Source organism: Marmota monax, unplaced genomic scaffold (genome assembly GCF_021218885.2).
Source record: "Marmota monax isolate L192 unplaced genomic scaffold, Marmota_monax_Labrador192_F-V1.1 WCK01_AAM20220418_F8-fsc00023, whole genome shotgun sequence".
NCBI classification, from domain to species: Eukaryota; Metazoa; Chordata; class Mammalia; order Rodentia; family Sciuridae; genus Marmota; species Marmota monax.
Genome location: NW_026692907.1, coordinates 14,578,403 through 14,603,933, shown reverse-complemented (window position 1 = coordinate 14,603,933; position 25,531 = coordinate 14,578,403). Strand labels below are relative to the sequence as shown.

At 39.6% G+C, this 25,531-nt stretch overlaps 1 protein-coding gene across 4 annotated transcripts in view; it reads right to left on the bottom strand.

Annotated features, from left to right (window-relative positions):
* Pde4b (phosphodiesterase 4B) overlaps window positions 1-25,531 on the bottom strand; it is a 539,654-nt gene that overhangs the window by 42,131 nt on the left and 471,992 nt on the right. The window lies entirely within an intron of this gene.

The following is a 25,531-nucleotide window of genomic DNA, read 5'->3' as shown; positions in this document are numbered from 1 at the left end:
GACATCCATTCACCCTGCTGAGCTTTCTGGAATGCACACAATAGGCACTAATAAAATAAGAAATTTATTTTGGAGTCCTAATATAACATTCATGTCCGATTTAGAGCACATTTCTTATACAATTATACAGAAATCCTAGTGAGACCACATAGCTTTTTATTTTTATATGAATAATTTTGTGTGTGTGGCACTCCAGTACTTGAGACAGAAAGGGAGTAAACAGAAGTGTAATTCCAAGTGAATGGAATCAATTGGCCACAGATGCACATTTCAAAGAATCCTTTCTTTGTTTATTCCCCTAATACTGGTACACTTCAGGATAAATAGGGGTTAAAATTCAATATCCTGTATGTCATACTTGAAAAGCCACAAAACCACCAGATGTAACTTCCTCCATTTTTTCACACTCCTCAAAAATGTGTAGACAAGAATTGAGGTGTTTTTAATAAAATGTATTTAATGGCTTTCTTCTTCTCTTTTGCAATACTGCCTCATCATGAAGATTTTCCTCACTCCATAGTGTGTCCCCAAACACCCCCTTGCCTCCTGGGTTTACTTCCAGAAGAACACTTCTTCCAATGAACCTTACCCAAAGGTAAAGAGCCTTCCCGACCCCATTCCCTCTAACAAAATAAAAAGTGCAACCATCTCCCAATGCCTTGGGCTTTACTGTCTTGTATGCAAAACAACTGTAAGATGATATAGTATGGTTCTCCTTCATGAAGAGGAAAAAGGAGAAATCATTCTACTCTAACCACATAGAAAACATAGTAAGTATACCAGCAGAAGCTTTGAAAACAGAGGAGCACTCTTCAAAGACATAATGATTAGGTATACCAGCATACCAGCAGCTCATTTGTGGCCATGACAGCATAAGCGCATAAGTACTGTGCTTCCAGACTTGGTCCAAAATGAGGTGTGGGACTGGCTGATAGATGCCAAAGAATTTTGCACCATGGCCCTCTATTCTTCAGGTCAACCACAATATTTTTTCAGCAAAAAATTTATTATATTTTGAAGTTATGTAGTTAGACTTGTCACTTTCCAAAATCTTAATCCACAGTCAGGACTGCCTTATCATTTATCATGGCTACTAACTAAGGTCGGGGGCACAGGCATAAGATTGGGCTGTGGCTGTGGCTCAGTGGTAGAGCACTCATCTGGCATGTGTGAAGCACTGGGTTCAATCCTCAGCACCACATAAAAATAAAATAAAGGTATTGTGTCCACCTACAACTAAAAAAATACATATTTTTTAAAAACGGACTATGTATGAGATAGGAGGCCTGAAACGCCTTCTTGGACATAACCAAAGAAAGTGACCATTGCAGCTCAGGACTGGCCTCCATGCTGCAACTTTGCAACTCCGGCATCACACCAGTGTTTGGTCCCCTAGACACCCAGGAAATACTTGGAGAAATGGAAACCAAAGTGCCTGCCCAAGCAGCCTGCCAAGCCTTGGGTATCTGGAGGCAGAACAGCACTTATGCAATTACTACACAAAAAGCTTCAGCTTTGAAGTAACAATCAGAAATATTGACTTTGTCTTCTACTAGTTATTGTATGATACTACATCTCAACTTCCTACATCTATAAAATACAAAAAAAGAATATTTATCCCATGAAGTTATAAAGGGATTAAATGAGATAAAATATATAAAGTGCCTAGTAGAGTAGCCAGTTCTTAGTAGGTGATCGATACATACAAGTAATTATTAATGATACTCAAAGAAACTCAAAGGCCTAGCACTGAGAGTGAAGAAGAACAGGAAGAGGAATTGGAAGGAAGATAGCAGAGCTGCATATTCAACAAGGGATATTACAGTAAGAACTGCAGCATCATTTGCAGGGCTCAATGTACAATTGAAAGTGCAGGGACCCTTGTTCCCAAAGCAGGAAAAAGTGCTGTTAGAGGTACTAGTGATGATATTTCTTCTTTTCTTCTGTCATGTTGAGGTTCTCTCTACCCCTAAACTTCCAGTTTTAAAATACTTTTACACTGGCTGAAAAGTTGCAAAGATAATGTAGAAGGTTTTCCACATATTCTGCATCCTGGTTTATCCATTGTTGACATCTCACATCTTGTGGTATGCTTGTCACAATTAATGAATGGCTTCATGAGTTTTACTTAATGTCATATTCTTTCAGGCATTGGCATATCGTGAGATGAGTACAGACATTCCCAGAAGACCAAAGGCTTTGCCTCTTACAACTTAGGGCATACATACATATAGCTTACCAACTACTGGGTACCTCTCTTGCCAGTTGCCAGACTGCTATGCCCCAGCAAGAGGTGGGCCCTCCATAGCAGAATAATCCTTAAGGTATTATGTGTATCCCTATGAGTACCCCAAATTCTTTTCTGGGATGTGCTAGTTACCTGAATCAGAGGTAAGCAAAAGGCTTATTCCCACCAAGACATGGTCTCTGTCCACCACATTACAGCCTTACCAGCCCAGGGCAGGAATAACTACAGCCATACCCACACTTTATACTTTGCAAGGCACAGGGGACCAAATCAGATCCTCCCTGTACTTGCACCCAGAAACCTGGTGGGGATGGAGAGAAGCAGTGATCATGCATGGGGGCAGGAGGAAGGAGGCTGGAAGACTCTTGGGGTGCCAGGGATCAAAGGAAGAGGATGGTAGAAACCTAAAGACTGGGGATGTAGCTTAGTGGTAGAGTGCTTGCTTAGCATTAACAAGGCCCTGGGTTTGACCCTTAGCACTGAAAACAAAACAAAATAAAATAATAACCAGGTGAACCAGCCCAGGGAAGACAGGAAGGTGGCAGGATATTGGACAGTGTATGAGTCAAGTGTGTGCCATTGGCACACACTCCATTGTCTCATCTGATTTCACTTACAAAACACAAGTACAAAAATAAATTAGGAGTTTCAAGATGGCAAACATGGAGTCCCTCTGAGCATGGGGTCCTGTGCAACCATACAGGTTGTATGCCCATGGGGCTGGCTCTGTGCTTATCTTACTTAAGCTGGTCCCAAGAAAAAACAGGCTTAACTCTGTAGAAGTAAGTCTCAAAAGAGTAGCAGTAGCTAATGTAACCATGTATGGTCATTCAGTCAACTCTGGTTTCAAATATTTTCAGAGGGAAGGAGCAAGGATAACAACTACCTTCCTTTCCTCCTTTTTTTTTTTTTTTCTCTTTCTTTCACTCCAACAAGAGTGGCAAAGGAAGAATTTCTTCCTTTTGCAGGCCTGGTAGGTATTGTTTTTGATCCCGAGAAACAGGAAAAGAAAATGGATTAATGATTATAATTACTATCAATCTAGTAATAATACATGGCATTCAAATAGCTCTTTTCTTTAAGGAGCTCCAGACACACTATTCATTAATCCTTGCAACACCTCTGTGCGTTAGACATGGAAGAGGTATGATTATCTCTGATTTAACTTAAGGCACAAGCTAAGAGGTCAGAGGTTAAATTGTTAAGAGAAAATAGTCCCTCCAGATTTCTAGCCAGACTGTATCTTGGTCTGTGAAATAAAGGTTTCACTTCAGCACTGAAAAGCACAGGTATTATTGAAAATGCTGCATTTAAAGTTGCATGTCATCTTTTGAGTCTTTTCTAGCTAAAGTTGCATACTTGCTTTCCCAAATGTTGTCAGCTCTTGAGTCTCCTCTTCCCTTTTCTGATCCACTTTATGCAGCCCTCAGGAAAGGGAGGCTGTGCAATATTTACTTGGAAGACCAGGTGTAGTTCTCATCTTGCTTCAGTGGGCAGCCTCAGGAAAATTACCTAAGTAATTTATTTACTTGTAAACTGAGGTGGGAAAACTATTCTAGTCTCATGATGAAGGCAGAGTCATAGGAGAATAGATATAAAAACATGATAATTTTAAAATTATCATACACCTCTTGCAAATATCTCATTTATTGTTACAGATGGGATACAAGTACACTGTAAAAATTTTAAAAAATTACAAATAAGACAACCTTGTAATGATAAAAATCTCACTTTTTTATGAGAGATAACCACTGTTAATCCCTTGGTGTGTATCCATTCATGTATATATGCATGTATATGTGGGTGTGTACATACATATGACAAATAGAGTCACAACTATGCAAATGGTTGAGCAGAATAATCTTTTTTCATTCAATGTCTTTACTTTTTTCTGTTTTAATATTTTTTTCAATTCAATTACTATTTGGTTCATAGTCCAGTTTCTCCAGTTATTTCTTGAGAATTCAGTACCAGTGTGTGGGTGTTATAAGAATGGAGTTGGGAAGAAGGACATATCCAGAGAAGGGTGACATTAGGAAAGGTAATTGGAAACCTCTGCCTGGCCACAGATAGTTAGCTGTTCGTTGTTAGAAAACATGGGAAGAGATTTTAGCATTTATGAAGTCAATGGCTGAGCTGGTAACAGACCTCAAGTGCCCTAGAAGCTGGTCTTCAATCTGTGCAGCCAAGTGTGATCTCATTATCCAACTGATCTCATGAAAAAGTAGGGACAGAGGCTCTCTAACATTTAACATTGAAACTCTTCATGTCATCATTTTCTTTTTTTAAATGTTTATTTGTTCTTCAGTGGATATCATCATTCTTAATACAGAGAAGTATACTGAGGTCCAGAAAAGTCAATGCCCAAATACACGTGATTAGTAGGTAAAACCTTCACAGTATACTACAAATATAAATTTTCTACAAATTCCACCTATATGTATTTTTTAATATAGCTCAGAATAAATCAGAAATTTGTCATTTTCCTCCACATAGAAAATAAATGCAAATCACCATGTTTATCAGCTTCACATCATTGAACTTTCTTCTCATTACAGAGGGTGGTTTCTACTTACAAGGTTATGTTAGTGGTTAAGTCAATCAGAACTGCCACATGCATCTCCTAAGCATAAATGAATGCTGTCTTCTAAGTATAAGTGTGGAGCAAAAGAAACCAAATGTTAAAAAATATATGAAAAAAAGTACGGTTCAATTATTTAAAGTTCCAAAGATGCAAAAACGAATCTACAATGTTAGAAGTCAAGATAGTGGTTGGGAGTGGGGTGGGAGATTAATGACCAAGATGGACTTGAGAGGCTTTCTACAGGTCTGGCAATGATATATTTATTGGTCTGAGTGTTGATTAAATAACTGTCCATTTTATGAAAATTTACTGACTTCTAAACTTATGATTTGGGAACTTTTCTTTGTCTTTTGCTTTTCTGAGCAAGCTTTAAGATGAAAAAAAAAAAAGAAGAAGCAAGAGTAGGATTTGCAAAAACACATTTCCTTTCCTTTGGTTAAGCTGTAGCCATGGTTATTTGAAACAAAATTTTAAGTCTCACAGAGCTGAGTTATAACAACAAAAAGATGTTGGTTTTGAGATGACATAGACTGGGTTGCTCCTACTAATCCAAAGTTCAGTAGATTACTTTAGAGTCTTACAGCTGTTTATAAATCCTGACTGTGCCACTTGCTAGAAGTGTGATCTTAGACGAGTTAGGTAGCCTGTTGTATCTCCACCTCTTCACCTGGGAAACAGGAAGAGGCCTAAACCAGCTGTGAGAATTGAATGAGTCATCATATACTAAGCATTTGGTGCAATGCCTGACACACGTCAGGAACTTTTTCCTCCCTTCTCACCCCTTCGTCTCTGGTCCTGGGTCACTTTCTTGAGGGTAGATGGATGTATGTGATACTAAATCAGGTGGAGTTTAGCTTTGACCTGAGAGAAGGGAGCCAATGTAAGGCTGGCCAGGGAATCCTAAAATGTCCCTCCCACTGCATAACTTCAGGAAACCGCCCCCTTCAGTTAGAAATTATTGGTTTTCACCAAACTCTGACACACCTGAGCAGTGGTTCATTAAACATGGAGAATTGTACAAAAAGCTGTTCCCTTATTCATTTGTTCCACAAAATGCATAGGGCATCTCTTATGTGTCAAGCCTGTCGCTGGGTGGGGTGCTGGGTCACAACATGGGGTAAGATGCCTCAGGAATGGTAGTGTCCAGTGCACTGAGTGATTATACTGGAAACACCTTTACCATTCTCCAAATTATCAGTCTAAGAAGATAGGTTCCTTCTTTACTCTTCAGATCCTCGCCAGTGAGAAGTGTGTGTTTGTTCGATTCTTCACATTTGGTATATGACTCTAAATTTGTGCACTAGCTTCTACCCCTGTAGATGTCCTTAGTCTATTCCTCCATAAACCCGGGGTGCTTTGGAATTAGCATGCTTATTTCATTTTCCCCATAGTACAAAAAGTTAAATCCTTTTTTTATATGTAAAAAAACAAAAGTAAAATAGTTTCATACCTATGAAGATCAGTCTCTCATCCAAAGGGGTTAGGTTGAGATTATTGGCCCATGTATTTGATGGTCTTAGTTATGGCTTTTCCCTTATTGTTACCAATATATTTCTTCATCATAAATTATGATGTTCAAAGCTATATATATTTTTGATGAGTATGTAGTAAATGCAGTACATTTGAGTGAGAGCTCAACATTTCAAACTTAAGTGAAACATTCTTAGAACAAAACACAGTAACTGAAATATAAACTGCACAATGCAATTCTTCCAAAGGCAAAGTTTGGAAGACCTATGTGGCCTTTCTTTAGACAGGATTTTGTTAATGTGTTTTTATGAATATGGAACTTTGCAAATGCATGTGACAGGGATTTCACTCTGGGTGGATTCACTGAAGAAGAGGTCCACAGCCCTCAAGGGAAATCACAGGGAAAAGTAGGTCATTTTGATGCTGTTCTCTTTAGCAAACTCATCTAAGACAGCAAGCTTAAAAATCTCCAATCACAACCAGCTTTTGTATATATAACTTGACAGTGTGCCAGACACTTTCACTTGCATATCTCATTTTTCCTTGAAAAAGAAACCCCTGGAGATAGAAATTATTATGATGATGACATGCATTTTCCATTATGCACATGAGAAAAGTGGGGCTTGGACATGTTTAACCATTTGCTCAAACTTATTAGAGGAGAGGAAAAAAAAGGGGTTAGGGGAGAAGAAGGGAGAAGGAAGGGAGAGGGAAGGAAAGAAGGAGAGAGATAATTGAAATAAAATTGTATGATCTAAATTTTGTGATTTTTTTTTTTTTTTTTTGCTAAGCCATGGGGCCTATTACAAATAGGCCAAGGATCTTTATCTAACTGAGGTGGTCTTAGACAAGGCAAAATGATATCTTTGATTTGGCTGACTCATGGTACACTCTCTTTTGCTCTTCCTCCCATTCTTTTAGTGTCTACCTTACCAGAACCTGCTCTCCAAAAAGACCGACTTTGGCATTGACTTACTTATGAGACTCTGTGCTCATCCAGTTAAAACATGTACCACCAATGTGAAAGGGACTTTCACCACCAATGCTCAAGGAACTTAATAATCCATCTGGGCTGGTATTAATGACCAATGGCACATGGAAGTGATCAGAGATGGAGGAAAGTTGCTGTCCAGTTGCTTTTATAACAAATTAGGCATATATAGGGAAGATTTATGAAGATTATAGAATAGGGGTTAAAAGCTTGGTCTCTAGAGTTAGATCGCTTAGGTTCATATTCTAATACTATCACTTGCTGTTATTTATTGAACCTTAACCTTGGGAAAGTTAATTATGCTATTTAACCCATTTAATGAGAATAATAATAATAGTATCATGTGACAGCATTAAAAAGTGGGGCCTTCAGTAGATCATGAGGGTAGACCCCTCATGAATGGGAAAAACAACCTTATTCAAGGATTGAGGGACCTTGCCAGGCCTTTTGTCTATTCCTGTGTATGAGGATGCATCCCTTGTCTCCTCCAGAGGTTGAAGCAGCAAGGTGCCATCATGAAGCCAAGAGAGCAACCCTCATCAGACACAGAACCTGCTGTGCCTGATGGCACCTTGATATTATACTTCCAGTCTCCAGAACTCTGAGAAATAAACTTCTGTTCTTTATAAATCACACAGGCTCAGATATTTTGTTCTAGCAACAGGAACAAATTAAAATCTACTGCTTTTTTTAATTCCAGTAGCCTGTACAGAAGATGAAGATGCGTAGAAACAGGTAGTAGCAGTGGAGATGGCAGTGCATGCACTTGAGACATTTGTGACTCACAATCATTGACCTCAAGGGTGGCGGTACTTGACTATTGACCAAAATTCACAGTGGCTGCAGCTATTCAGGTCTAGAAATGGGATGCTCAGAGAGTTTAAGCATTTTGAGTTCACTCAGCTCAAACTAGCCCAACTCGTAAGAATTCAAAGAAATCAGAGGCCAATGCATTCACATTGAGAAAGAACAATCATCTACAAAGAGCTTTCCATGTCTCCTGGTTATCTCATGCTTTTCTACATGGGAGACCAAATTATAATCATAAGGATACTTGGTAGGTGTAAAATCTGAGAGGAGTCAGATGGTTTAGAGGGCTCCTTTTTCAAGCCTGATAGACTCAGCTCTGTGACTGCAACGTGAGAGCTGTTTCTGTTCAATCATTTCCATCTGCCCAAAGTGCTTCTCCTGGGCTTTTTTTTTTTTCACCTGGCTAACTCTTACTTACCTTTTAAGACTCAGCCTAGAGTATCTTTTCTATACCATTTCCTAAATGTTCTGAGGTTGAATTAAACTCCCTTCCTCTAAGCTCTCACAATACTACCTGAAATCTGCTATTTTCTTTCTGTTTTTGGCGGGTGCACTGGGGATTGAACTCAGGGGCACCCAACCACTGAGCCACATCCCCAGCCCTATTTTGTATTTTATATAGAGACAGGTTCTCACTGAGTTGCTTAGCGCCTCACTTTTGCTGAGGCTGGCTTTGAACTGTGATTCTCCTGCCTCAGCCTCCTCAGCCGCCGGGATTACAGGCATGTGCCATGGCGCCTGGCTGAAATCTGATATTTTAGACTGATCATATTTTCTAACTGTTTCTATTTATCTCCTCTATCTAACCTTCTCAAGATCAGACTCGTCCTTCATGCAGCACTTGCCTAGTTGTGGCTCAAAAATATTGCTTGTCCTATTGACTTGCCTAACATATTAAAAGATGGGATTCCCATTCCCAAAAGGAAAGGGAGCTACTACTGAATGGGATTAAAGACATGCTATCATAATTCTTGTTTCTTATCCTTTTTGCCAGTACCCACAAAACACCTTCTTTTTTGCTGATTTATTCAATGCTACCACAATTAACAAGCTCTATATTTCTCTGCAATCTTGATTGGATTTCTACGGTGGCTAGTTTTTAAATGGGGAAAATTCTGCCTCTGTGGGACTGCTGCATAATCATTTGCAGATTTTGTCATTTAACTTTCCCTAAATAGCCCAATTCAGGAAATTTTGTGCAGGTTTCTCTGCGCCACATGTTACTAGAATTCCAAGTGGATTTTTCAGTTGTCATAAGAAAGAAGATACAAGCAAAGTTCACAGGCAGCAGAGCTAGAACTTCAGAACACGGGGAAAGGGAAATCAGGAGAGATTTGGAGGATGATGAAGAATGAGTGGAATTTCAAGAGATGGAAAACTTGACATAAGAAAAATGAAGTTAGAAATATGTCACACCATTCATTCCTGTTTGAGGAGGACAGATATACCAGTTCTATTTGGTTAGAATATTTGGTTTGAGTAGAGTGGGATTAACTTGTAAAAGTAACGTGGTCACAGCCAGGACTTGGAGAACTTTTTATGCTAAACTAAGGAATCTGACTTGACTTGGCAGGCACTGGGGAGTCATCTAAAACTGCTCAACAGGAGAATGACATGCACAGAGTGCTTTATAAATCTCTTAATACCATTTTATATTTATCTAATGTTTTGCAGGTATAGATCACTTTCGTATGTGTCATTTCTTTTAATCCTCATCATAGTCTGTGAGAACACTATTATTGTCTCTATGTTATAAAGGAAAAAAAAAATGAAACTCAGAGAGTTTAAGCATCTCATGCCAAGTCCTATAACCAGTAAATGCAGAATAAAAAGCCTTTAATCCAGTCTTGCTGATTCTAGATTCAGTGCCCTTCCTATATGCAATATAGCCTATAAGAAGATGAATTATTAATTTGATGGCAGTAAGCTACAAGAGCCTAAAATGTGGTAGAGAATAAGCATGTGGTAAATTATTAATATCAGACGGTAGTATTTGTGGGAAAAGTTAGGAGTTTAAGAACAATGAAGTTTCAAATTAAGGTTCTATCAGAGGGAATGCAAAGGTTATTTATATCTCAATTTTAACTTTATTTTAGAAGGAAAATTGTCAAAGGTATCTCAAAAATGTGGGAAGTAGAAGCAAATATGTTTGCTGTTAGGTGTAAATGTGGAAGGTAGGGAGGAAGAGAGGAGCAGTTCTCCAATTTCCTGAAGCATTATCTGCTTAATCTCTTTCATCTGCCTATAGGAAAGCACTATCTACCCAGTACTATCTTAGGTGATGTCTCAGATCACATGGGGCTTGGGGTGGGTCACCCTCTGAGAAAAGCATTGCATTTGATAGTGCAAGTGTTACAAAGAGCAGAAAGCCTGTTGCTTGCAGTCTTTTCCAATTAACAAAGAAATTTCATTTTTTTCTACAAGCAAAGCCATTAAATGTATTTCTGTTTTTACAAATGAGATCAATGAGGCTCATCAAGGTGAAGGGACTTACTTTAGAAACTGGAATTCCCACACTGTCCAATGTTGCTACTAACCACATGTACCCATTGAGCACTTCAAATGTCACTAATGTGATGTGAGATGCGCTGAAATATAACATATAACATTTCAAAGACACTGTATAAAAATGCTGTAAAATAGCTCAATAGATGTACTTCTTGATTTTAGATAAAATAAATTAAGTAAAATACATTGTTAAAATAGTTGTGCTTTTTTATATGCTTACTAGAAAATTTGAAATGGTCTATGGGGCTTGTGCTGTATTTTTATTGTTTATTTTATTGGGTCGTGTTATTCCCAATTGTGAGACTACAGCTGGGACTTGAATACTCCAAGGCCTGCATTCATTCCATCATAAATGCTTGCTTTAAAAGAGGTGATAATACATGCAACAAGAATCATAGCTAATATTTATTGAGTACTAGTCAGTGTTTCTAAGCACTTCACATCCATTAACTATTAATCTTTATCATAAATTAATGACTTGAATATTTGTTTCCATACAATAGATAATATTATTTTATAAATGGAGAAACAAAGAAATTCAGTATCTTTCCCAGGGTCACAGACTTGGTGGAGCCTGAATTCAGATTTAGGAGGTCTGCCTTCAGTACTATTAAGATTGCTTTAGTGGCTTTCTCTTTTGGCTAAGTCCCAAAGAAATGTTTGGATTGGTACAACTTTATTTTTTACCTACTGTAAATGAGGCAATGCTTGAGAGACTTTGTATATTATCTCATTTAATCTCTGCAATAACCTCAGTAAGTAGTTGAGTCTCAGAGAGGTTACACAATCTGCCCAAAGTTACATCACTAAGTACATGCTAAAACTCAATTTCTAATCCAGCCTGAATCCAAAGTTGATACATATCACTACTCCAGTCTGTAAAAGAGCTGCATCTGAAGCTCCTGGGGCGATTCCCAGGTTAAACCCCAGGTGTGCAGAGCAATCTCCCCAGGGTGGCTTCTGGGAAGTGTTCTTTTTAGAATTGCTGCAGGAGATCTCCATCCCCAGCCTGATGTGATAACCATCCTATTTGAGTCTACGATTTTCAAACTCTTTTTCTAGAAGTCCCATCTCTTCATTCTGGTCTAGGAGCTGATGAAATTTTTTTTAAAACAAAGAAAATTAGAATATTTCTTTCAGTCAGTCTTCAGTAGGGCTGACCATTCACCTTCAACAAAATCGCTACTGCTCTCAAATCTCACCATCTGCCCTAAAATGTGGTAGGCAGTGGTCTAATTAAGCAGAGATAATCGTAGAATCCAGAGAGAAAACGGTCTCTCCCAAACAACCACCACAACAAAACAAAAACAAAAACAAAACAAAACCAAAAAACCCAACTCTCTTAGCAAACTTCTCAGCACTTGCAGCCTGTCTAAGGTGTGAAAGGTGGGACTTTCAGAGGTACAGTCATGGTGGGTTCCAGGAAGGAACACATTAGCAGGAGACTTACAGTCTCTTAAGGTGATTTACGGGTTCTGGGTGATTCAATAAGAACCACTGGATGTGAATGAAGACTCAGAATCAACAAAGCCAAGCGACTTTCAGGTGTGGGTTTTAAGTGTGTGCGTGTTGGGGAGGGTTAACAGTATGCTTTTTTTTGCAGCCTCTGCGGGTAGACAGACAGTTGCTTTATACAAGAGATTCAGAACTTCCAAAGAAATATAAAATTAGGCCGGGGTTTCATGGCAACCCAACTCTACACAGTAGCAAACAAGAATTGTTTGAGAATCAGAGAAAGAAGCCAACCCTGTGTATGTCACAGCTCTGCTTTCCTTTGGCCAGTTTCTCCTAATTTAGCAGTACTTCCGTCCCTGCCCTAATTTCCCTTGGTTCGTAAACGATGTCACTTAACTGAACACAGCTCCAGACTTTAGAAAAACAAAATTTTGTATTTCAGCAGAGGTTTTCTTGGCATTTCTCCCTTGGAAGAATTTTACTTAATTCTGATTTTCACTTTTTACTCTTGAAAGATCATAGCTATCAGTTGTGCTCGCTTTCCTCCTGTTTCTTCCTTTCCTCTGCACTGTCTACTGGAGAATAATGCAGGGTCTGTTTAAATGTGATTAAAGATTTCAGTGTTTGGTTCAAACCAATATTTACCAGTGAAATGCTGCCAATGTAAATGTGCAAGCAAGGTAGAAAATATTGGTTTAAATCAATCTCCCCCTGGACACACGCATACCCACAAGCACTGTAGATGTTTGACATGTCACTTCTGACATCCTGGACTCTTTTTGCCAGCTTCATGAATGCAGCAGCTGGACACGGATTCAGAACAATCTTAAAAATAATATAATCTAGATAATAAACTCCTAGAGGAATTGTTCTAAAATTGTTTTCTTACTAGCTAACGTGGTTGTTATTGCTATTTATTCATTTATTTTTTGTTCTGGTGATTCTTCTGGCATTTATCACACGAGGTCATGTTATCTGGGTGAAAAGGTTCCCCTGGAGTAGGAAAATTTGAGTTATTTGACATAGTAATAAACACGGGAATGCTAAGTCTTTAAAAAATAGATTATACTACAAATCTTATTGCAGAAATATAGAATAGACATTTACAGATTAAGTCAGTCTTGCTGAGTGATTGCTTTAATTTAGCAAACTTTGATTGAATTGAATTTATTCACTGATTGAATTTATTGAATGAATGAATTATGGTTACACTTTGAATGAATTTCAAATAGTTGTAGTTTGGATTAGAAATTAGTGTTCTGAAACTGAATCGTCTAGCCAACTAGCAGACAGAAAGCCCCAGCTGGCACCTGGCAGCTCAGCCTCAGGAAGGAGCCCAGAAGGGTGGAGAGAAAGTGAGATTTACGAGGGAGGTGAAGGCTCGGAGCCCAACCCTCAGCAAAAACTTTGAATTGCACAGTTTCCATACTTTACTTCCATTTAGGTGGGAGGGTTGGTCTGAGCCGAGGAAGAGGGAATGGCTCATCTATAAGAAAGACCACTGAAGTTGCTAATGGCAGCCCTGAACAGTACCTGGTAAACAGCAGGAACTTAGTAAATGCTTGCCTCATGAAGAGGGGAAATGAAATGCCTTAATCTAATGTAATTTATGTGGCTAAGTGTGGAATTTTCCAGTTCAAATTTAGGGGCAGGAATAATGTTGATGTCTCCCAGTGATAAAATCCCCTTTATTACTTTCTCTAACTGCAGATGCACCAAAGACTGAAGCACCATGGAATGAATGGACAAGAAGGACAGCATTCACCATCACAACCATCATCAGACTTCCAGTCTGAGCAAAATATCTCTAATCTTCAAACAACCCGGTGAGGGAGATTTTTTATCATCAGTTTATTCACACAACAGAAGAGGTGAAAAGGAAATGGCAAATGGGTCAGGAAAGGTGGTCTGGGTGGCTGGACTTAATAGGGGATCACAATTGGGGACAGAAAGAGCCAAAGTCCCAAAGAAACACTGTCTTTATTATGGTTTAGATAGGAGGTGTCCCCTGCAAAAGTTCATGTGTAAAAACAGTGTAAGAATGTTCAGGGGTGAAATAATTAGATTATGAGAGTTCACTGATATGGATTAACTGGGTGGTAACTATGCAGGTAGGGTGTGGCTGGAGGAAGTAGGTCATTGGGGGTGTGCCTTTGGGGTTTATATTTTGTGCCTGATGAGTAGACCTCTCTCTGCTTCCTGATTACCATGTCCTGGTTTCTCTTTTCCTGTCCCACACCCTCCTTCCATGTCTTCTGCCTTACCTGGGGCCAAAAACCTATGGTCACCTGACCATGGACTGATCCTCTGAAACCATGAATCAAAACTTTTCCTCCTCTAAATTGTTCTTGTCAGGTCTCTTGCTCTTAGCAATGAAAAACTGATTAAGACAGTCCTCAAGAGGTGTCTGGTCAGTCTGGGGTGCAGGAATGCGCAGATCCAGAATGAATGAAAACAACAAAGGCAAACTGTAGATTGCAGGGTGGATTATCAAAGAATGACCGGCAGCAGCAGAAGTGAACTTGTGCTTTGAACAGAGCAGGCCCTTCCTAATATTTGTAGAAGTACACTGAGCTAAAATTAATAAGCAGCCAGGTAAAGGTAATCGGAGGAGGAAGGACAGGGGACCACAATGAAAGGAAAAGTAGAGAGGAGGCATCTGACTAAATAAAAGAGTGTTGAAGAAAAACAGAAAGGGCCAGATTATGCAGGGAGCAGAGGAGTCTAGATTTGATGCAGGAATAGAAAGTTTCAGAACAGGGGAGAGTCATGAGGAAAGAGGGAATGTGGGACAGTCAGGCTGATGGGAGTCTGTAGGATGGTTCTCCTTGGGAAGTAGCTAGGGTCAGGAATGCTGGGATGACCCTACTGCAGGGGTCCTTACTGAAAACAATGCAGGCTAGAACAGGGGGTGACAATAGAATGGGAGAGAAAAGGTAAGTTCTAAGCAATATTTGGAAGGAAAAACATGTAATCATTAAAGATGGGATAGAGGGGATTAGGGAAGGGAAGGTGTTCAAAGTTGTGACCAAGGTTTCTAGCCACAAGAGCAGAACCACTGATAGATATAAGGGACCTGAGCTAGTGGGGGTTCATTTGTACTGCGCCGAGTTTGGCCTGATTCCCCTGTGGGTCTTTAGCCAGTGGACAGAGACTCAGGCATGGATTGCTGCAAAGGAGCATGATGCTCCCTCCAAAAAGCCCTGGGAGTTGACTTCTAACCAGTTCCTGGAGAATTGTCAATAACAAATACTTACAAGACCACGCCCCCACCTGCCTAAACCAGGTGATCTCAGCAAGTCCTTGCTCTCCTACTCCCTGTCCTACGTGTCATCACTCCCCAGCTGTCCCACTATAAGAGCAAAGCTGTGAGTGATGAGGTCTTGGGTGATTTCCAGCTCTTCAGGGCACAAGCTAAGGCAGGTGATTTCTCTCCTCAGCGTCTGTAAGGTACTGGAAAATCCTCCCAGATGGAAAAGACCATTGAAGCTATTAGGGCCCTTAGAGACTGACCATATTTTACCCAGCTCCTTGGTTGGAGCTAGGTTAAGACTTAGGCTGGGAGAAGGGAACTGACATCTGCAAGAAAATACAGCCTTTTTCCAAGGAGCAGAAGAAATCAGCTTCCCCAGCTATGCAGGGGGATACCAAAAAGGGTAAAAGTAACAGTGACTGCCATTGGGACACTTATATTCCAGAAAGACTGTTCAAGAATAGTACTAATTACTGCTCCTTGGGTGGGGGTGTTTTGGGAAGAATTCTTAGAGGAAGTTATGCTTTGGCAGGGCTTTAAAGGATGAATAGAAGCTTGCTTGCCAAGAGGTAGAGAGAAAAGATGAATGTATTCCAGGCAGGAGGAACAGCATTTATCAAAGTAAAGGGATTTGACATTCTACGGTGCTTGGAGTTGTTGCAAGGGTTGAATAGTTTCATGGTAACTGGAGATCAAGAAGGAACAGTTGGAGAGTCAGTCAGGATACTGATAGAGCTTAAATTGGGGGTGGGTGTGGGAGGTTGAAAAAAAACATAAAGAAGACACCCCCAAGGTGCCTGAGTGATGTTCCAAGGTGTTACAATTACAACCAGATAAGTGTTATGGAGTATCACAGAGAAGTTAGTACTGTTTTCTAACGGGCTAGATAGTAATATTTTAGTCTTATGGGTTATATGGTTTCTGCTGTTTTAGTATGATTAAAAACTACAGACAGCACATAAGCAAATGTGTGTGGCTGTGTTCTAGTGAAACCTTATTTGCATAGACAGGTGGCTAGTATATGGGCCATAGTTTGCCAATTCTGCTGTACAGCCTTTGAGATCCTGAAGCCACTTTCTGTATACAGAATAATGGCCTTTCAAAGATGCTTACCTCCTCATCCCTGCAACCTGTGAACATGCTTTGCTATATGGCAAAGGCGAATTAAGGTAGCAGATAGACTTAAGGTCATTACTGGGCTAACCTTAAAATAAACAAGTAGATTATTTGGGATTAGACCAGTGGGCCCAGTGTAATCAACAGATCTTTACATGTGGAATAAGAAACCAGAGAAGTCAGTCACAGGGATGGGATGTGAAGATTTGACTTGCTGGCTTTGAAGATGGAAGGGGGCCAGGAGCCCCGGACCATGCATACCTTCTCAGAGACAGAAAAGGCAAGAATGTGGATTTTCCCCTTCAAGTCTCCAGAAAGGAATGCAGCCTTGCCAACACCTTGATTTATGTGGTTACAAGCCACTATGTTTGTGCAATTTGTTACTGCAGCAATAGAAAGCTAATACACCACCTAGGTGAGCTAAACCTTCTAAATATTCTGGAGCAACCCAAGACCCCAGAGTTAAGAAAGCAGGTTGGACATCCACTGAAATACCTCATTTAGATGCAAAAAGTAGGCTAAAGGCATCTGGATGGGGATGCTAGGAAATGAGGCAATACTTTCAGGGAGTGTTTAGAGTAAGGAGCTGTTTTTACAACTGAAAAGGCTTTATGGGTCCCTGATGTAGTATAAGAGGCATTGAAATGACATTCTCTTTATTTGTGTTTCTCTAGGGCTTCTTAGACCTACAGGCTTGCAGATTTATATCTAAGGAAGGAGAACCTCTGGGCATGAGGGTAAAGATGAAAGTCTCAGAACTGTCTCTGTGCGCGGTACTCAGAGTGGGGAAGTGGGTTGTCAGAAATCAGCCCTGACTTTCTATTCCGCTGGCATTAGGCCACCCTCTGCCCTCCTGCTGTGCCACTGTACCATTTACGTCATGGGGAATACAGTTTTCTGCTTTAAAATATGTGTTATGAGGGAAATGAGAATATGATACTGATGACATTTGACAAAGGGACCAGCAGACAGGCTTGAACAGGCTTGGCATACGCATGCTGTTACAGGGTCACTTCAGAGACTGCTGCTGCTGGGCACCCACTGAAGAAGTCGACTGAGGTCAAAGGCCCCTGCCCAGAAGTTCTCTCAAGCTACCTGCCATGGCTATAGGCGGAGGCTGTGGGCTGTGACCTCCCATCCACACTGCAAACATCTTGAAAGCAAAGACCTCACAGCACATAGCCAAGGACCTTCTGTATGCATGAGCAGTCATAGCAGTGACTAATTAATTATTAGGTAAGACAAAAGAGACAACGAGGGCAGATCTTCTCACAGTGATGATTCTTGCAAATTTCTAAAGTTTATGTCAGTTTACAAAACACTCTCTCATACATAATCTCAAATTATCCTTATAATAGTGCTGTAAAGCAAGTAATAGCAGAACCATTTTGCTAATAAAGAGAATGCGTTTTGCAGACATTGAGTCACTGGCTAAAATTCTACAGTCAGTAACTGGAAAAACTTGGGCTTGAACCTAGACCTACAGTTTCTTAGGATGGAGCTCAGCTGTATCCCACAACTGTTCTACCCTTTTTTCCTTCCTTCTCTCTCTCCATCTCCTTTGAAACATGGAGTACCTACTGGGAACCAGACAACACCATTCTAAGTCCTGTGGACACAAACCCAACCAACATGAGGTTCTAAACTTGAAGAATATAAAAGTTGAATGGGGGGAGACAGACAAATCAATGTGCCAATTGTGACACATCCTACTATTAAGATATTTGTTGAGTACTCAGTATATGCCAAGTTTTGTGCTGAGAACCTTCACACTATTCACACCATATGAGGAGGTCTTGTGTTCCCCACTTCACAGAGAAGGAAACGTTTAGAGCCCTTATATACCTATTATCAGCCAGTATCCCCATTCTCTCTCGGCTCAGATCTCATTCTCTTAGCCACCATACTGTGGTAGCTCAACAAAAGCATTAGTGTATAGCCGTATATCCAGGCAGGGCAAGGAGATAGTAAGGGGAAGATGGATTGACTGCCCAGGGCAATTCTGTTTCCCAGCCGGGGCCCTGACACACCTGTAATCCCAGGAATTCTGGAAGTTAAAGCAGGAGGAGGATGGCAACTTCCAGGCCATATGGAGAAATTTAACGAGATCCTCAGCAACTTGGTGAGACCCTATCTCAAAAATTAAAAATGACTGGGGATATGGAGTATAGCTCAGTGATAAGGTGCTCCTGGATTCAATCCCTAGTCCCATAAAAAAAAGAAAACAACAACAAAAAAGGAAGGTCTCCCTAGAATGTAAGGCATTTGCCAATACCACAGCATGAAGAAATGAGCCAGTTATTTAAAGGTGGTCTTTGAAGTTGGTCTCTGCTCTAAAAAATGAATAGGAGAAGAGGGTATCCTAGAACTTTCACGCCACACATTTTTTTTTTCCTGAGTGGCTATTGTAGGCAAACATTGTCTAGGGGATTCTAAGAGTAATACCATTCAAACTCAGCTCTTGAGGAGGAGCAATCCTACATTTGCACTGAGAGGGTGGGGCTGAAGCCCCTTCCTGAGGGTGATTTGTTGGAGAAGAAAGACTCTGACCTGGGAGTTGGGAGAAGTGGGTACTAATCCCAGTTCATCTTAGACAAGCCCCTCAGCCTGCCAGAGCTCTGACTCTTCAGCTGTGAAATGTGGGTGTTAGGCTAGATGACTTCTAGAGGTCTCTCAGTGCTACTGTTTCTTTATTCTAAGACTTGTCGAGGAAACATAGGAAGGAAGAAGATGTATTTGGGAGGGTGCTGTGGAGAGAGGACAGTAGCTCATCTCATCAGAAGCCCTCTCACCTGAGCACACTCTGGCACCTGAACCCTGAAAGTGCCCAGCCACCACAGGGTGTGGACTGCTAGGGTCCAGGGCCTGACCTCTGTCATTAGTCTGGAAGGGTTCCTGTAAATAATATTACAGCCAAACAGAGAATCTGACAGGTACCCCAGGAAGTTAATAAACATTAACACATCAGCAACATTAAATGGCTGCTTGAAGCTATGATACTATTATTATTAACATTATAGTATTATGGTAACTGACACTATTTATTAAAATAATTCTATATACCAGGTGCTGTGCCAGGAGGAGTGCTTTACTTACAATTACCTGTTCCTCTTGGCGAATCTAAGAAGTGTTATTACCTCCATTCTAGAAATAAATTTATGTCTCAGGAAATTAAATAACTTATCTGAAGTCAAGACCATTGCTAAGTAGTAGAGCCTGTATTCTCATCCTGTCGGATGGTCCAAAGCATTGTTCTTCCTCACCTTGCTAAACTTTGCTGCAGTCTGTGGTTCTTTCCATCTGGGTTTTCACCCTTTACGCTGACACACAATGAGAAACAGAAAGAACATACAGCCAGTTAAGAGTAATACCATATTCTTACCTCACGATTTGCAAGGTGCTTTCTTAAGCCACATCATCTGATTCTCACAGCAACTCAGATAACTGGATGCAGCATTATCTTTATTTTATAGAAGAAACGGAGCCTTAACAGAGATTGAGTAACTTGGAGGTTTTAAAATCCATTTGCTACACTAATCACGTACTTGCTTAAATTTCTGACCACTTTGGGACATCGTTTTTCAGAACATTATGTCTTGTGTCTTAAAGTGTATCTAGTTATTTATATTTGTATTGCAGAGTGGTTAACAGAGGGCCTTCCCGGACAGATATTACTGAACAGCAGCTGGTGTTTCCTTAAATCTTCTTCCGGGACTACGTGGACATCATTCCCAAACAACTGAGAATAGTTTGGTGCATCCTAAAGTTCCAAACCCTTGTATAATGATAGTTTTCTTCCTTCAACATCAGTACATTGAACCCTTTACTGAGTTGACAATGTCTATGTAAACTATATTCAATTTTGCACCTACTTTTCTTATTATAAGGCTGTATATGGTGCTATAGAGTAAACTATGCAGAACTTCTTTAGAAAGTTTCTATTATGCTAAATGCAATTTTAATAAATCTCCATATGTATTAGAAATGTATCTGTCAGGTCTCCTCCCACTTTTAACCCAAAGAAAGCACAGAGAAAAGAAATGTACATTAGTTTTTGCTTATCTGCCTCATATAATTGGATTCTCCTTCATTACAGAAAGTGGTGATTATTTGCAAGATTAAGTTCATGGTTAAGTTCAATCAGAACAACTGCTCCATGCAATAACAGGGAGGAATAACTCTTGCAAGACAAAAAAAAAAATAATACATACACTCACAAAAAAAAAAATTCATGAAAAAAGTATGATTCAATTTACTTAAAGTTTCAAAGAAACTAAAACCAATCTGACGTTAGAAGTCAAGACCGTGGTTACCTTGGGGGTTTGGTAACCAGGAAGGACATGAGGCTGGTAATGATCTGTCTCTGTCTCTGGGTACTGGTTAAAATAGTGTGCTCATCTTATGAAAGTGTGCTGACATTTACACTTGTGATTTGTGAACAACTGTTTGAATACAGGTTGAGTATGTCCTTCAAAAGTTCATGCATTGAGAACTTGGTTCTCAGTATGGCAATATTGGGAGATAATTTGATATCTTTAAGAGGTGGGGTTTAGTGGGAACTAACTAGGTCATTGAGAGTACAGCCCTCAGAAGGAATTAATGTAGTTCTCAGAGGATCCTGGTTAGTTCTCTCAAGAGGATTGTTACAAAAAAGCACATCTGGCCCCTCCCAGTCTCTCTGGCTTACTGTCATATAATCCCTTCCACCATAATAACATCTGCTGTGATATAATGTATGAAGAGGGGCCTTTGCCTGAGCTGTTACAATGCTGTTTGTTTGGACTTTCCACCTCCAAAACTGAGAAAAATAAACTTCTTTTCTTCATTCATTAACCAGCTGCAGGAATTTTGTTATAACAGAAAACAGAATAATATAATGTCATACTTCAACAAAAAGTTTCTGGAAAAAAAAAATCAAGAACTCTCTGAATCCCTGGACCTTCCCTTACATCTGTAACTGGCATTTTGTTTCTTCTGTCATGGCTACTTCACTTGGAGCTTATCAATGTATTGGAGCTTATCAATGTATTGGAGCTTATCAATGTATTGGAGTTTATCAATGTAGAAAACATTCCATTTTAATTCCGAAATTACTCTTCTATCTCAATCACTGATTTGCCCAACTCTGCATATTCTTTTTGGCAACTGGAGGTGACAGCAGACATGGTTGGAAGAAGAAATTCTACCATTTACAGTTGTGTGTCCTTTAGTAAACTGTTCACTCGGTCTGAGTTTGAGGATGTCTAATTGGGGTAATCGTGGTGACCTCATAAGATCATGGTGGCTGATCATGAGAACTAAATGACAGAACATGTGCCAAGGCCAACAGGAGGACGGGTATTAAGGTACTTTTGGGAAACCTGTGACCCTCTATGTGACTTCATTCTCCTAACTCCTTGCTCCTGCATATTCCCAGTCAGCTTGGCTCTTTACCTTACATGAAATCCAACATGTTTATATCAGCAATTTAAAAAATAAGAAAAAAAAAAAAAGAAGAAAACATTATCCTATCTGGGAATTTTGGGGGAAATTCCCACTGTCCTTATTTTCTCCTCTGCTTGCACAGTTAAAAAATACTAAGTGGATTAGGTCTACCTCAAATGTACTACTCCAACCCCAGCAGGTCTCCTAAATGCAGTTTTATCCTGACCCTACTCTTTCCCCACAGTTGTGAGGCCAAAACATTTCCACCACTCATAAAATCCCCATTCCTACTTCTCACCTCTTACTTTTTAGGATCCAAACTCCCACTGATAAGATAAAAGTCACTTTGAATTCTGTCTGCTTTCCCCTTTCATGTTTTAAGAAGTTTCTTTGTTCCTGCTTCTCTTCATCTCTCTTCCTCCTTCTCATCTCCTCTGTTTTTTAATTTTTGGTGCAGGGCCTCACTAATTTCAATGATGCCCTCACTCATTTGCCCCATCAAATCCTCATTTGCCATGGCCTTTGCTGCTGCTACCTGCACACCCATTTATGTTCCATCTAGAAACAACCTAAAAGGTCTCGGTTTTGTTTTTGTTTTTAGGCCTTGCTTCAACAATATCTCATCTTTCTCCTTTTACTGCCACCTTCCAGATACATTGTTTTAAATCCTTTTTTCACTTCCTATAAATGTTTATAACCTTGCTTTTCTTCCCACTGTTCATTCATAATTCCCCCTCTTCACCCTCATTAGCTCTGTCTGGTTTTGGAAATATCACCTACTTACATACCTTCAAATGTTATGTTCATTTAGATGCCTCCCAAATCAGTGGCCCTGATCTGTTACCAAAGTGCCACATCTACATTTCCAACTGACCACTGTAAGTCACCACGTGATTATTCCATGGCTACAAACTCATTGCAAGATGGATCATGTTATGAAAGGAACACCATTTGGGAGAACGGGGAATTAATATTTCCCAAATTAGCTATTTTACTAGCTTATTAAGCAATCACAAGAAAGTCATTTACTATATCATTGGACTTCATTTTTACATGGAACAAAGGGATTGGGCATTATCATGATGACTTCAATGGCTGTGAAATTCTATAACCCAGTGTTTAAAGATAAAGTCAGCATCTTCAATCCACCTAAAATCCACCCCTTTCACCAACTTCCATATTTTTATTTCCCTAGTCATCTGAATTTAAATTTCAGCTTTATTATCAATGCTTTCGTTTTCCTTAACTTCTACATTCTATCAGTTGACAGGCTCAGGGGTTTTTACCTCAAAAATATCTACTTCATTCATTTTTATCTTTCTTTTTCTGTTGCTATAAATTAGAGTCTTATTTAACTAGGACCTTACAGTCGCTTTCTTTCTGGTCTCCATGTTTTATATTGCCCTCAGACTGGGTTTATCCATTTTTGGCTCTTACTACATAAGTGCCAGATCAAGAGTCTTTTTGTGGACTCCCCTAATTTCTCCCACACACCAAGATTCCTTTATTTGTCATTCAGGATTCTTTACAACCCTGGTTGAACATCTCCTACTTTTCTCCTTTGGTTATTCACTGCTGCAACCACATAATTGGACAAGTCCTGTTATTTTAACTACTTTCTCCTTTGAGCAATTGTCCCTGGATGATGTTCTCTATAATCCCTTAGGAAATTCTTGGCATCAATCAAGGCCCATGTCAGATGTTAACTCCTGTATGAAGGTTTCCTTGATTCCTATGACTGAAAGCCATTTCTCCCTATTCAGATGTTCAGATCATTGTGTAACTCTGCTGCAGCCCTTTATCATGATCTAAGCAGATTTAAATGACTTGAATAAGCTATTTTTTTTTTCTATTTTACTTTTTAGGGTAGAGGCTGTGCCATTTTTTTGTATCCAGAAAAGGGACATTATTGTAAGATTGCAATAGAGGGGAGCTAAATATGAATTAAGAACTTGATTTGTACTTAGAGTATGATTTTTAAAAAGTTAGAGGTGATATGCCATCCAATGAAAGACCACTAAAAAAAATGTAAGATTTCTGAAATATCAACACCAAATTGAATTGTGTCTGCTTTAGATGCAGATTTTGTTCCAGGTCAGCTCCAAAGGAGCTGGATGACATTAGGTATGATTTATCATGGGCCACTTTTTCCTATGAGTAAAATGTAGGCTTGTTAGATTTAGCTCAAACAAACAAACAAACAAATCCAAACAAAAAACAAGGCACCCAGTTAAATTTAAATTTTAGATAAACAACATGTTTTTTTTTTTAGTGCTCATACTATAATAAGTCTTTATACTAAAAAATTACTTCTTGTTCCTCTCAAATACAAATTGAACTAGGAATTCCTGTATTTTATCTGACTACTCTAAATGAGAGAACTGTTTTTGTCGTCTTTATGAGTCTTTCTACTGCAATATTATTATGTTCAATAACATTTTCAGAAAAGGGAAAGATGAAAGCATGCTTTCCCCTCTGCCTACAGTTCTCTAGATCTCTGAGGGTTTAGCTGGTTAACTCAGGGTTTAGCTGGTTGCAGCCTCCTCAAGCCTTCCCAACCTCCATCTAAAGTAGCACCTCCTTATCCTCCCAATCCCCGTCTCCGGGCACTCCTTATTCCATTATCTTATTACTCTTTGGGCACATGTTGTTGTCTATCTCTGCTATTTCCAGAGACAAGAGCCTTTATTGTCAAGTTCACTGTTGCATCCCATAGGACAATGCCTGGCCTAGGAAAAACTTAAATAAAGGTGTGGTCTTGGGGGACAGTGGGAATTACTTGAATAAGCTGAGGAACCTTTTCAAACAATCTTGTGACCCTGCTTTCCTGTCCTCACTAGCCTATGTGTACATAATATGAGAGATGAACACTATGTTTAATGTCAAAAGAGTTCTCAGGGGATTCTGATATGTCCCCCTTACCCCATTGAAGACATCTACCATAAAGGACAAGTTGTATTCGACTAAGCAGAAAATACGAAGAATGATATCTGCACAGAACAATGTGAGAACGTGAAGAGAAGAAAAAGAGCATTAAATATCAGGGAGGCTGAAAGTACTCTTCAGACTACAGCACAGAGGCTTCAGCTTGTGGAAACTGGGGAACATAGGAAAGATTTTCAGAAGGAAATAGAATAGAGAAAATGGGAATTTGTAGCTACCATTTGTTCTGGGCATGGAGAACTATGGTGTACCAAACATGGTCCACTTCCTATTTTTGTATTGTGCTTTACTGGAACACAATCTTGGCCATTTGTGTACCTATTACCCATGACTGCTTTTCCTTGAAGTTCCCCACAATGCCTGTGGTGACCATCCTTTATCAAGCTCTGCTTGTTCTTTAAAAGATCCCACCATTGCAGATGGCCTCACTGGTAAGAGTGGACTAATTCATTTCATATGATGTTATATTCATATTCATTAATTACTAAGTACTTGAAAGGATTTTATTTATTCAGGTACAAGGTTAAATGCTGAGTTCCATATTGACATGACTCGAGAGTCCTAGGTCTTGTTTATCATGTGTCATATTTATCATATTCCATCCATATGTGGTTCAGATAATATATCTCAGTGATATTGTGGGACCTTCCAAACTGACCCCAAATAGGAAAATGGTTATAAATAACCACATAAGCAAGTTCATGTCTTTTCCTGAAAGGGATATCTGAC